The sequence below is a fragment of the Anabas testudineus genome, chromosome 23 (assembly GCF_900324465.2).
Source record: "Anabas testudineus chromosome 23, fAnaTes1.2, whole genome shotgun sequence".
Classification (NCBI taxonomy): domain Eukaryota; kingdom Metazoa; phylum Chordata; class Actinopteri; order Anabantiformes; family Anabantidae; genus Anabas; species Anabas testudineus.
In genome coordinates this window covers 494,032-506,281 of record NC_046631.1, presented here as the reverse complement: position 1 = coordinate 506,281, position 12,250 = coordinate 494,032, and positions in this window count along the sequence as shown.

The following is a 12,250-nucleotide window of genomic DNA, read 5'->3' as shown; positions in this document are numbered from 1 at the left end:
CTACCCACTGTGAAACATGTGGTGGTGGCAGCTTCATCCTGTGGGGATGCTTCTCTGCAGTCGGTCCTGGAAGGCTTGTTAAGATTGAGGGTAGGATGAATGGAGCAAAATATAGGACAATTCTGGAGAACAATCTTATTCAGTCAGCAGGACAACTACGCCATATTTTTTGTGATCTATAGCATTTGCAATTGTTTTGTCAGGCAACAGGCTTTGACTCCATAATACTGTAAATGATGCAAGAGAAAATTAGTAAAATAAGTGTCTTTATTAAAGGTAGGTATTATGGGGACAAACCTGGGGATCAGGTGGAACCAACAGATGAGGAATGTCTCAGGTGGTTCTGGGGTTCTAGGCGGAGAGGAATATGTCAATGATTCCATTAACAGGGTAGTATGTGTGCTGACAGATTCGGTACTCAAGGTAGGTGGAGGATGAGCAGAGTGTAAGCCGGACAACAAGCTGGCCGTGGAGATAACAGGAAGAGGTCAATAATGATGTCACTCCCAGATTTAGCCTCATGAATGAACTGCTTTCATAAACAATGACAATATGTAACTTAACACAACCTAATAATGACAGGTTAGTAGGTTAGACGGAGCAACAGATATTCTCCTCCAACATTGAGTGTGGCCCAATCTCCGAGGTCTGAAGTCTGTCCAAGATCCTATTTCACAGAGTAACAGAGCAAATACAGAGTCATACAAAGGGTAATCACAGGAATACAGAGAGGGGTATCTCACAGTATCCAAAAGAAGGTAGGGCAAGAACAAAGTTCAGGTCATGAAGCTGGGTCAATATCAGAAGATCAGTTAGGAGAGACCACTGGATAGTGTATTTTTAGGAAATCTTTGTAGAGTGTATTTTTCTTTTTGCAGGCATTTTGTAATCACAATCACCTTTGTGATCCAGGGGCATCTGGTATATATATATATATATATATATATATATATATATATATATATATATATATATATATATATATATATATATATATATATATATGTATATGACAATTTAATGTCATATAATAATATAATAATAATAATAATATATTCCTAAACTTGTTATCACAGACTGTAAAAACTGGCAAGTGTTCACATTGATAAATAATCCAATAACTGTTTTGTTTTCCATGTTGTTGGTGAATACATTATCAATTAGAGCAGTATAATGGGATGTAATTTGTATTTTTGAATTTACCTGTAATTTTGTGATTATTAGGATTTAATAGGTTGATATTAAAATTGCCACATGTGAAAATGACTTTGTTACAAAAAACTGCAAACATTATTTCCATCATAGCAGTAAATGTTTCAACATTTGTGCCTGGTGTTCCATATATAGAGCTAATAATGACTTTTTTTTTATTGTAAATTTCAATTATTATACTTTCAGGTATATTGTCAATTACAGTTGTCAAGCATTCCATACTTTTCAAGTTAAAGTTTTATCTACATATATTGCTACTCCTCCTCCACCTGTTTTTCTCATCAACCAGGTTCCAGCTATTATGTTGAACGGTTGTGAGAAACTGTATGGATATTCCTTTATATTATTAAAGTACTTCTGCTGTTGATGTTACCAACTGATAGTTTTCCTTTTGATTTAATGGTTGTATTGTTCGTTACTGTAGTAGCAGCATTGTTGATAGTGAGAGAAGGAATTCTTGTCTGGGTCTGTATTATGTTACAAATCCTGTAGACTAGGTTCAGTATATTCAATTTCTTTTAGCTCCAGTAGGTTGTGTTCTTGAGACTCTCTGAGTGATGTATTTGTCTTTTCCAAACGTAAAGTCAGTTTTATCTGTGTTTATCATGGCTATGTGCATGTCATTTGGTTACCTTATTGTCCTGATGTAGGCCGAGCAGTCACTGATATTTATCCAGATCTGTGATTTTGCTTTTAACTCTTTCCCCTGTTTGAGCAGTGCGGTCTTTTGCTTTTTATTAACAAACCTCATGATGATGGCTGGTTTGTCACTAGCATTTCTTCCTGGGCAGAGGATGGCATGTCTCAGTGTTGTCACAATCTAGGTGAATCCCCTTGGATTCAGCCTCACATGAGTGAAGGTCTTATGTAAGAAGATTCATTTTATGATGTTGTTACACTGTGTTCCTGCATGCTGACAGGAATCTAACCACCACCCCTAGAGTTCATAGACGACTTCCCTACCAACTGAGCCATGGTCACTCCTATATGACAATTCATTCAATTATTGGTGTTTACAGATATAATACAAACAATGTCATTACTAATACATATTTGTCTCTTTTTTAATATTTCATATTGGAAAAAATTTGACATTTTATTTCATGGACTACATCAAGTGTTGTTAATTCTATTTTGACAAAACGGTCTATGGGGTCTGCTGTTATTAACATAACAAGTGAAGGTAGCTTTGGTGCCCGAGAAGCCAATAGGTCAACTAAGCATGGTCCTTTAATGTATGATGACCTTAAGTAGTCATTTTATTATATATTACATATTGTTCCTTAAAAATATGTAACCTACTTAGAGCTAAGCTAACTGTATGTTCCACTTTTTAGAATAGTGTTCCTACAAACCAAAAAAGCTCAGAGAAAATACATTTATCCATTTGGCAGTCGCATTTATCCAATGCAACCATATTAAACTGAGTAGGCTAACAGAATTAGCCCACAAGCATTAGCCACATGCTATGTCACAAAATACGGTTAGTTGCACAAACCTGTTTACTGACTGAGAAATGTGCTGTTATGGTGAAAGGTTTAAATGTCTACATGAACCTCTGCAGAACACTGTCTCCATGAAACCAGTAGCTCTGTACTCTGACCTGCTTGTCAGATTATTGGATACGCCTCAAAACACCTTTACACCTTTACAGAACATGATTAGGGGGGGCTGTCTACAAACATTTCTGTGAGGGTAGTTGTAGAATTAAGAAAGTAGATCAAACTATTTTTTTCTGTTCTTTCATTCATTTGTTTATGAACAACCAAGTTATCATTATGAATTTATCACATCTGCAACTTGTCTGTGACAGCTTTCACAGTGCATCTAAAGGGGCTGTGTTTTGATATGGATTTAAACCAGTGCTTACAGTATGACACAGTTAAGACACAGAAATAAATAAAACAAAATAGATGTGCAGACTTTGCATTTTAATTAATTATTATTATAATTAAATAAGAATTTCCAACTCAGTTGATTTCTCGAGATCATGGGCAGTGTGACATAGATCTACCACATACACCCCTGCCAATCGCTTTGCAAACATCTCTAGCTTTTCATAAGCTGACTTGTGAGAAGGTCAAGCTGCTTTTGTTGGTAATTAACCCTAAGTGTCGACACAAGAAAACAATACCAGAAAAAAAAAATCTCACAGGGCAATTCCCTTTTAAACTTGTACTTATGACCCAGAGGCAACTATAAACATCACCAACATGCACACATGTGGGCAGATGAGAAAAGGTCAGACTTAGCACTTCTCTAAACCTTTGTTGGTGTTTTGCTTTGCCACTGTGAGAGTGGCGTGTTGAGGACCTGTCAGAACTATGAGAGCTCAGCAAACAGTGCAACCTTTAGTATCCTGTCATTGAGCACAACTGCTCTCACCTTAACATTGTTTTAAAGGCCATGTGTTTTTACACTTTACATTCGCCCATTAGTTTGCTTTCTTTTCAGCTGGAAGTGTGACCAGAATATTTATGAGCATGCAGAGTCCATATATATTAGGCAAGAGCACAAACACGGTTATCAAGGTTAGCGGGTTATTTTAAATAAAATTAAATAAGCTAAGTTCATAAAACTGCAGAAATGACAATTACATTTTATAATAAAATAAGTTCTGTTTGTTTAAAAGTCGTACCGCAGCAACATTATTCTGGGCTTACCTCATTTGATTCTGTGCAACAGACAGCAGACTCACTGGTGAGATTTACAGTAGTTGACAGAATATGTATGTATATGTGTGTGTATACAGAATATGTAACTTGCACAAAAGTACAGATCTTAAAAAATAAAATAAATTAGATAAAAAAACACTTAAATGAATGATGTGGCTCTACCTATTAATATAAAAATAAGAGTGTATGTTGTTCCTCTAATATTAGATATTTACTGAGCCCCCCAGGGATTCAATGACTCCAGCATAACTTCCTGTTCTGTGTTTTTATTTTATTCTCTTTAGGGTCTCCTCTGACTTTACCTCATCAAGTTTTCTTTAATAATCTGCTTTCACCTGTGTCCTGCCACTTACTTTATAAGCCCCATTCAGTTCACCATTCTCCTGCCTGATTGTTAAACCTTGTGCTACTTTCCAGCTTTGTTACTTGTGTGTTGAAGATGTGTAGATCTGTAGATCCCTGCTGCCTGTCTGCTAATCTGACAGGTTCAAGCTTCAACATCACTCACCATTCACATTATTTTGTAACAATAAACATTTTCTCTTTCGCGAGTAACTGCACTCTGGAGATATACAACTCCAAGGCCGAGGATAACTGCAGGAAAGCACGGAGAGAGGGAGACAGAGAGGGGGAAGCACAACTACGAAAGAGAGAAGACACAAAGTTAATGTCATGCAATGGTAGCATCTGAATGGATAGAGGAGAGGAGAGGAGAGGAGAGGAGAGGAGAGCTTAGTGTATCAGTAGAGGTCCCCCAGCAGACTAACCTAAAACAGCATAACTGCTCAGTCAACTGCTCAATCAGTCCCCCCAAATTAGTCAGCTGGGGGACCCTCCTTAATACTTGAAACTCCTCTCATCTCCTCTACCATCCTTCCTCTCGTTTATCCATTCGTCTACTCAGATTTGACCTTATTAGTGATAATCCAGTATCAGTTGGTATGTGTTCTCTCTGTTAAAGATAATGATTAAAGGTGGTTCAGTTGGTAAGGCAGTTGCCTACAAACTCCAGGGTTGGTGATTTGACTCCCAATTCCCCCCAGTTCCTGGCCATATGTCAAAGTGTCCCTGGACAAGACACTGAACCCTAAGTCTGGATATCCACTGTCAGGGTCTGTTTCAGTCTGTTACAGATGTGACATTTTAATCTACCGCTGTTTGTCAAGTTATCAGATCTACCTAGCTAAAATAAATCAAGCTGTTCATACTCAGTTAAGTTCCATTTCATTTGAACCTGTTAAGGATAGTTGTTTTTAATATTGTGTTAATATTGTACAAAATTGGTGGATGACTGCACTATCTCCTGAGACACATATGCCCTATAATGGTAATGAGGCAAAATAATTTCCCTCTGGGATTAATAAAGTTTTTTGAATCTTGAATCTTGAATCTTGAATCTAACTGCCCTAGAATTGTGAAAGTCTTTTCCAGCAAAACAACAGCCCTTAGCACATAATAACAGCTACAACAATGCTAATGTCCTGGAGTGGTTGAGCCAGAGCCTAGAACTCAATCAAATTAAACACTGGATGCACTTGAAAAGGGCTGTTCCCCCATGAACCCCAATGGAACCTGGCAAAGCTTTAAAACTTCAAGGGGATGAATAGTTACACAGTTTGTTCTCTCTAGTTTAGCTATTATTTATACTTACACAGCTATTTAGAGATCTGTTTTAACTTTAGGATAAAAGCATTTTTCTGTTTCTGGTCAGTATAAAAAAAAAAAAAATTACATTAAATCATCAGTGTTTAAAAAACCTGAGGGGTGAATACTTTTCATGGGCATTATGATGTACTGTAGGTACTCACCAAATTGAACATGTCAATTTTCATACATTAAACTAATTAAAACTTACTATTTGGTTGCAACTGCTTTGCATCAAATCTGTGATTCATTTATTTTAGGGTACCTCTAGAAAAAGAGGTAGACAAGGTGATTCACTAACCACAGGATTGGTGGTTCAAACCCCAGCTCCTTCCCTTGTTGAAGTATCCCTCAGCAGACGTTAAAGTCCAGGTTGCCTTAGATAAAATTGTCTGCCAAATGACTAAATGCCTACATAACCAAATGATATTATTATTTTAATGATACAATTATTTTTCTGATATTCTTTTACTGTATCATCTGTTGTGCCTTTGTATAAGGCAGTTTCTCACTTAAGTTTTCTCTTCAGCAGTGGAAATCCATGTTAAGTTGATTTGAGGTCTAGGGATTGATAATACCAGTCTTAAAGCTTCCACCTTTTCCTGCTGATGAAGTCCTTATTGAGTTTGCAGTGTATTTTGGATAATTATCTTACTACATGGTAAAGATCCTCCCAAATCATTTTGATGCCTTTCTCTTTAAACTGGCAAACAAAATGTTTCTGTACACCTCTAAATATATTATGTTGCTAAAATCATGAGGTATATCATATATTGGTTCCCTGTAATTTCCAGATTTCTTAAAGATTAAGAGCTTCCGTAGTTTTACTTCCTCCTCTCTGTCTCCCTCTCTCTCTGTACTTTTCTGCAGGTGTCCTCGGCGTTGAAGCTGTACATCTCCAGAATCCAGTTAACCTGCCCAATGTTTTTGCTGCTTTTTGTTGTTTATTGTTGCCTGCTGTTCTTTTCTCTCTTCTCTTTCAACACACCCCAACCGGTCGAGGCAGATGGCTGTCCACCCTGAGCCTGGTTCTGCTGGAGGTTTCTAAAGGCTGTTTAGTTTTTACTCTTCACTTTCACCTAGTGCTTGCTCAAGAGTGGTTGCTGAGTTTTCTATACAATTCTGTATACATAGACACAGATTACTTCTGTTGTGATTTTGTGCCATGCAAATAATATTGAATATCATCAGTAAAGATTAGTGAGCCTGAGCTATTAATGTAAGTCCAAGACATGATGCTACCTCTTATGTGCTTCACAGATGAGCTTGTTTGTTGTGGATCATGAGCAGATTATTTTTCCCATTACTTTGGTCCTCCTGATGTGGCAACTTGTGAAATACTCTATGTTTCAGCCATAGGTGGTTGCTTGCAAAACCTTCTGTGGAGGTTTTTTGAGATGACATCTCCATAGGCAGCACTCTTCTTTATGTATCTTTTTTTAAAAATAATTGTGTCTTCACTAAAACGCTAAAATAATCATCAGTTATTTAGAGCTACTGTTTAAACATTAATTAAATGTTCAAGTATTTTTGCTCATTCAACATTTTAGTTATTATGTACAAAAGTTGAAAAATCACTATTCATCTTAGATAAAACTTAATGTTTTCAGTAGGCATCAAATGCTCAGAAAATTAATGCTACTTTACAAATCTTTGAGAGGAGGCAGTTAAAGTTAAAATAAAACTTCACTGCTTTAAATGCTATCTTCTCCTCCACAGCCAGTGCTTTTGCATTGACTGAAATTACACACATATCTGCCACTATAATTGAGTGCTGTTCAGATGGCTTTCTCCTGACTTATGGCTTCATAAATGCTCATAAAATGTAAATCAGATGCTGGTCTGATGGTGTTTTAATTGTAACTCACAGAATGTGTTAGCTGTGACCCACAGGCATTTTGTGGAAGCTTCCATTCAATATGTATGTGCGTTCAGATACTTTGGTTTTAGAAAGGTTAATTAACCTCTGATGGTAAACCTTTTTTTTTTTTTGCACAACTTTGTCTGTGTCCTGATAGTGCCATTAACCCATGCCCTAGCCTCTTAACCTCTTCTATCATTACCCACATAAAACCCATTAAAACTTCCTATTGATTTATTTATACAACTTTTACATTTTGAGTACTGCTTTGTATCATTTTTCATATTCCACATACATAATATTATAATTTCTTAGGCACATAGCAGCATGTTGGCAACTAAGTTTAATAGAAAGCTAATAAAAAATGTAATTAATTATGAAATTATTATACTGTATTTTTGGTTATTTAAAAAATATATTGATACAATATATTAAAGTGGGTTTAATATTCTACACTGAGGTGTGTGGGAAATTACATTTACTCTGCAGTGCACGGAAAAGGTGCTGTTGTCGTTGCTGCTTCTACCTTTTACATATCAACAAGTCAGGTAATGTTTACCAAATTTTGAAATAATTATCTGGATTCTTCAGTTAGAAGCTAAATTATGCATAATAATTCAAGGGGGAAAAAGGGTCGCAAAAGAAGGGATTGTGTATTTGTACTAAATGCTGGCACTACCAGGTGGTAATCAGGCTAACACCTTTACTGTTCTCTTCATCTAAATAGCCAAGACACACAAGAGGCTAAGATGTTGAGGTCTCATGGTTTTTGCTATGTTCAATGTACAACTGGCATAGAAGTCTGTCAACAAAGCAACGCTTAGTTCACCACAACCCCCTTGATCAGGTTTAACTGAAATTAATAATGCCTTTTTTTTAGAGTGTGTCATTTAGGAAACATAACATGTATGTTGTATATGTGTCTGAAATGCTTGTGGGTGAAGCAATTCAGGGACTGTCTAGAGTGTAGATGATCCGTGTCTTTGATGGGGCTACCAGCAAGCCCCACTAGATGATCCAAAATGCACGTCTCATTAATGCATGTCTCATTTTTGATCAGCCTAAAAGAATATCATTTCACTCTTCAGATCTCTGTACTGGCTTCCTGTAGCTGCCTGCATCAGGTTGAAAGCTCTAATATTGGCCTACAAAGTGGTCAACTTAAAAGCACCTGCCTACCTGAACTCCCTCATCCTGGACTACAATCCCTCCCGCCCACTGCGCTCTGCCAACAAACGTCATCTCGTGGTCCCCTACACAAAGAAAGATCCTAAGCAAAGCTACAGATCCATTGGAACCATACTGTACGCTCAGCAACCTCACTCCCAATATAAAACAAAAACAGCTACTTTACAACTTCTTGCACTTAAATCTTTAAAGAAAAAAAATTACCAACCTGCTGCAGTCAACTGTTTTTACATTAACTCTCTAAGGTATGCTTCTTTGCACAACTCTTTGAGCAATGGACAAATATGAAATTCATCACTATGCATTGTTTATAGGTATTTACTACTTTACTGTATTTCCAACTTCAGCTTAGAATTTATTGTAATTTACTGTAGCTCAGTAATAGAAACAGTAGTTTACATGGTCAAACTGTAATAAAGAGCTACTTCACTATGTATTGTGCCAGCCAGTTTGAGAAAAAGGGATAGATGTGCAGACTAATGTTGCACTTGCATCTTATAAAATAGAAACACTTCTTTTTATAGCAGCTTGCTTTAATGTTTTCTCGTTTGACTTTTTTGCTTTTCACTTTGGATAAAAGGTTCTGACAAAAAATAAGGAGGTGTTGCCAAACTTTAGACTTTTTAAAATAAATTAAACAAGAATAAAGGAACAAAATATGTTAGTTTTTAATTTAAGGTTGTTTTTAAGAAATTACTCTGTCGTGTTTGTTTCAATGACTTTTAACAGCTTATGGACTTATTTAACATGTCTTCTAATGTGGTTTTTAATAAGTTGCTTGGTGTTATAAAAAATGATTGACAGCTTTAAATGACAGATGAAGTGAGAAGCAACAGCAGCAATTTTCAAATATTTGCTGCAAACATTCACTGCATTTACATCATTTTAATAAACCTAGTTACTGAAAATCCAAGTATACATGCAGAAGATAAGTAATACAATTTCCCATTTGCCTTGGGCTGACTTTGAAAGACTAGTTCACATATTTCAACTGTATAGAGACAGAAAAGACTGCTTCCTGCCTTTCTTTCTTTCTGTTTTTGTGTGTGTGTGTGTGTCAGGGAGGTGATAGCGGTGTGAGAAAGATGCACAGACAGACACAGTGCTCCTTTTTATAGAGCAAACCATCTGTATTAAGGAAATACACGGTGAAAAGTGACTTATTTAGCTGTATTTTCCAACTTCAGCTAAGAATTTTTCATTTTCCAGCTTTACTGTAGCTCAGTAATAGAAACAGTAGTTTACATGGTAACTGTATGTGCAAACTGTAATAAATAGTGACAGCGGCAGTGTCCTTTCCACACCTCCACATCACTCATCATCCATATTAGTATTTATACCCCTTCTATATTGAGTTTAGTTGTCAGACTGTCTTTAACCTCATGCCTTAGATGTCCAGGCCCATGCCATGTTCCGATGTACTATTTTTTGTTACCTATCTATTTACCTACCTATCTTGTAGGTAGGTAAATAGTGATTGTTGGTTTTTAAAGCCACAGTTAACCTTTGATAGAAACCACAGTCACAAAGGAATTTTTTTGTGCATACTTTGCTGGGACCTCTAACACTGTCTACCTGTTTTGGATCAAAGAATGATTTTACATTACATCTGTTTCTGCATTTTGCACTTGGGTCCTGAAAATCTGAAACTCCTGACACCATGCAATAAGGGGAGGATAAATAGTTTGATGTTGACCTTTTAAATACAGTGTATCCAGAAAATATCCGCTGTAATTGACTTTTTCTACATTTTGTCATGTAACAGCTTTATTCCAAAATTGAAATTCTACAAATAATGCAATATAATGGTAATAAATAAATAATTACCGGTAAATAAAATTCACAGTGTGTTTGCAGCCTTTGCTTTTTGATGGAGTCAAAATGAAGTCTTTTTGAAATGATGCTACAAGCTTGGCACACCGATTTTTGGGCATTTAGGGGCATTTTTTAATCTCTCCAGAGATGTTTTATTGGGTTCAAATCCAGGCTTAAGGACATTCATTTTTGTCACTTCTTTGCTATCTTAGCTGTGTGCTTAGGGTCATTGTGCTGTTGAAAGATAAACTGCTGCCCCAGTCTGAGGTCCAAAGTGCACTGGAACAGCTTTCATCATCATACATACATTGTTGGAAAAGTTTTTTTTTTTTTTTTTTTTTTTTTGAAATAACTTGGGCTGATTAGAAGAAACAACATCTCTAGAGATATGGTTTCATTAGACGACCTATACCCTGACATCCCAGAGTGGAGCCCAGGATGCAGAGATGCAGTCTTAGACACCTCTCTGCAGCTTCCGTACAGCCACCCCCCCCCCCCCACCCCCCCCAAAACTACAAGCCACTTCAGAATAGTCCAGTGTTTTGCTCTTATCCATTCTTGGGTGTTTTTAGTTGTGTCTTTGGGTCATTATTCTGTTGGAAGACCCATGACCTGTAACTGAGACCAAGCTTTCTGACAGCACATTTCTGTCCAGAATGCTTTGAAAGTCTTGAGATTTAATTTTACCCTGCACAGATTCAAGACAGCTTGTGCCAGATGCAGCAGAGTCATCTCAAGGTGCTTTTTCAGTATAAGGTTTAAGACCTTACAGAGTATAATTGTATAGAAAATTACATAGAAAAGGAAGGAAAAACTTCCTTTAGAGGAAGAAACCTCCAGCAGAATCATGCTCATGGTGGGTGGCCATCTGCCTCGACCAGTTGGGGTGAGTGAGGAGAGAGAAAAGAACAGCAGGCAACAAAAAACAACAACAAGCTGCACAAACATTGGGCAACTGGATTATGGAGATATACAGCTCCAGGCAGAGAATACATGCAGAAAAGTACAGAGAGAGGCAAACAGAGAGGGGGAAACACAACTACAGGAGAGAGCATTTGAATGGATAGAGGAGAACGTAGAGAGGAGAGGAGCTCAGTGTATCAGTAGAAGTCCCCCAGCAAACTAACCTATAGCAGCAGAACTAAGAGATGGTTTAGAGTCACCTGATCCATCTCTAACTATAAGCTTTAGAAAAAAAAGGAAAGTTTTAGGTCTAGTCTTAAATGTAGAGACTGTGTCTGCCTCCCAAACCTGAACTGGGAGCTGGAGAGGATCTTGATAGCTAAAGGCTCTGCCTCCTAGTCTACATTTGGAAACTCTAGGAACCACAAGTAAACCTTCACTCTGAGAACGGGAAGTTCTGCTGGGAAAATATGGAACTATGAGTCTCTAAGATAAGATGGAGCCTGATTATTAAGTGCTTTATATGTTAGAATGAATGAAGAATTTTAAATTATATTCTGGATTTTACAGAGAGCCAATTGAGAGAAGGGGGAGAGGCGGAAGAAATATAATCTGTTTTGCTAATTCCAGTCAGAACTCTGGCTGCAGCATTTTGGATTAACTGGAGGCATTTTAATGAGTTATTGGGACATCCTATTAATAATGAATTACAATAGTCCAGTCTGGAAGTAACAAATGCATGGACTAGTTTTTCAGTATCACTTTGGGACAGGATGATCCTAATTTTAACGATGTTTCTCAGGTGAAAAAAGGCAGTTCTAGAGATTTATTTTATGTATGAAGTGAAGGAGATATCCTGGTCAAAGATAACTCTGAGATTTCTCACTGTGTTACTTGCGGCCAATACTAAGTCATCTAGAGTAAGAATGTGGCAAACTCTAGGCAGGTTGTC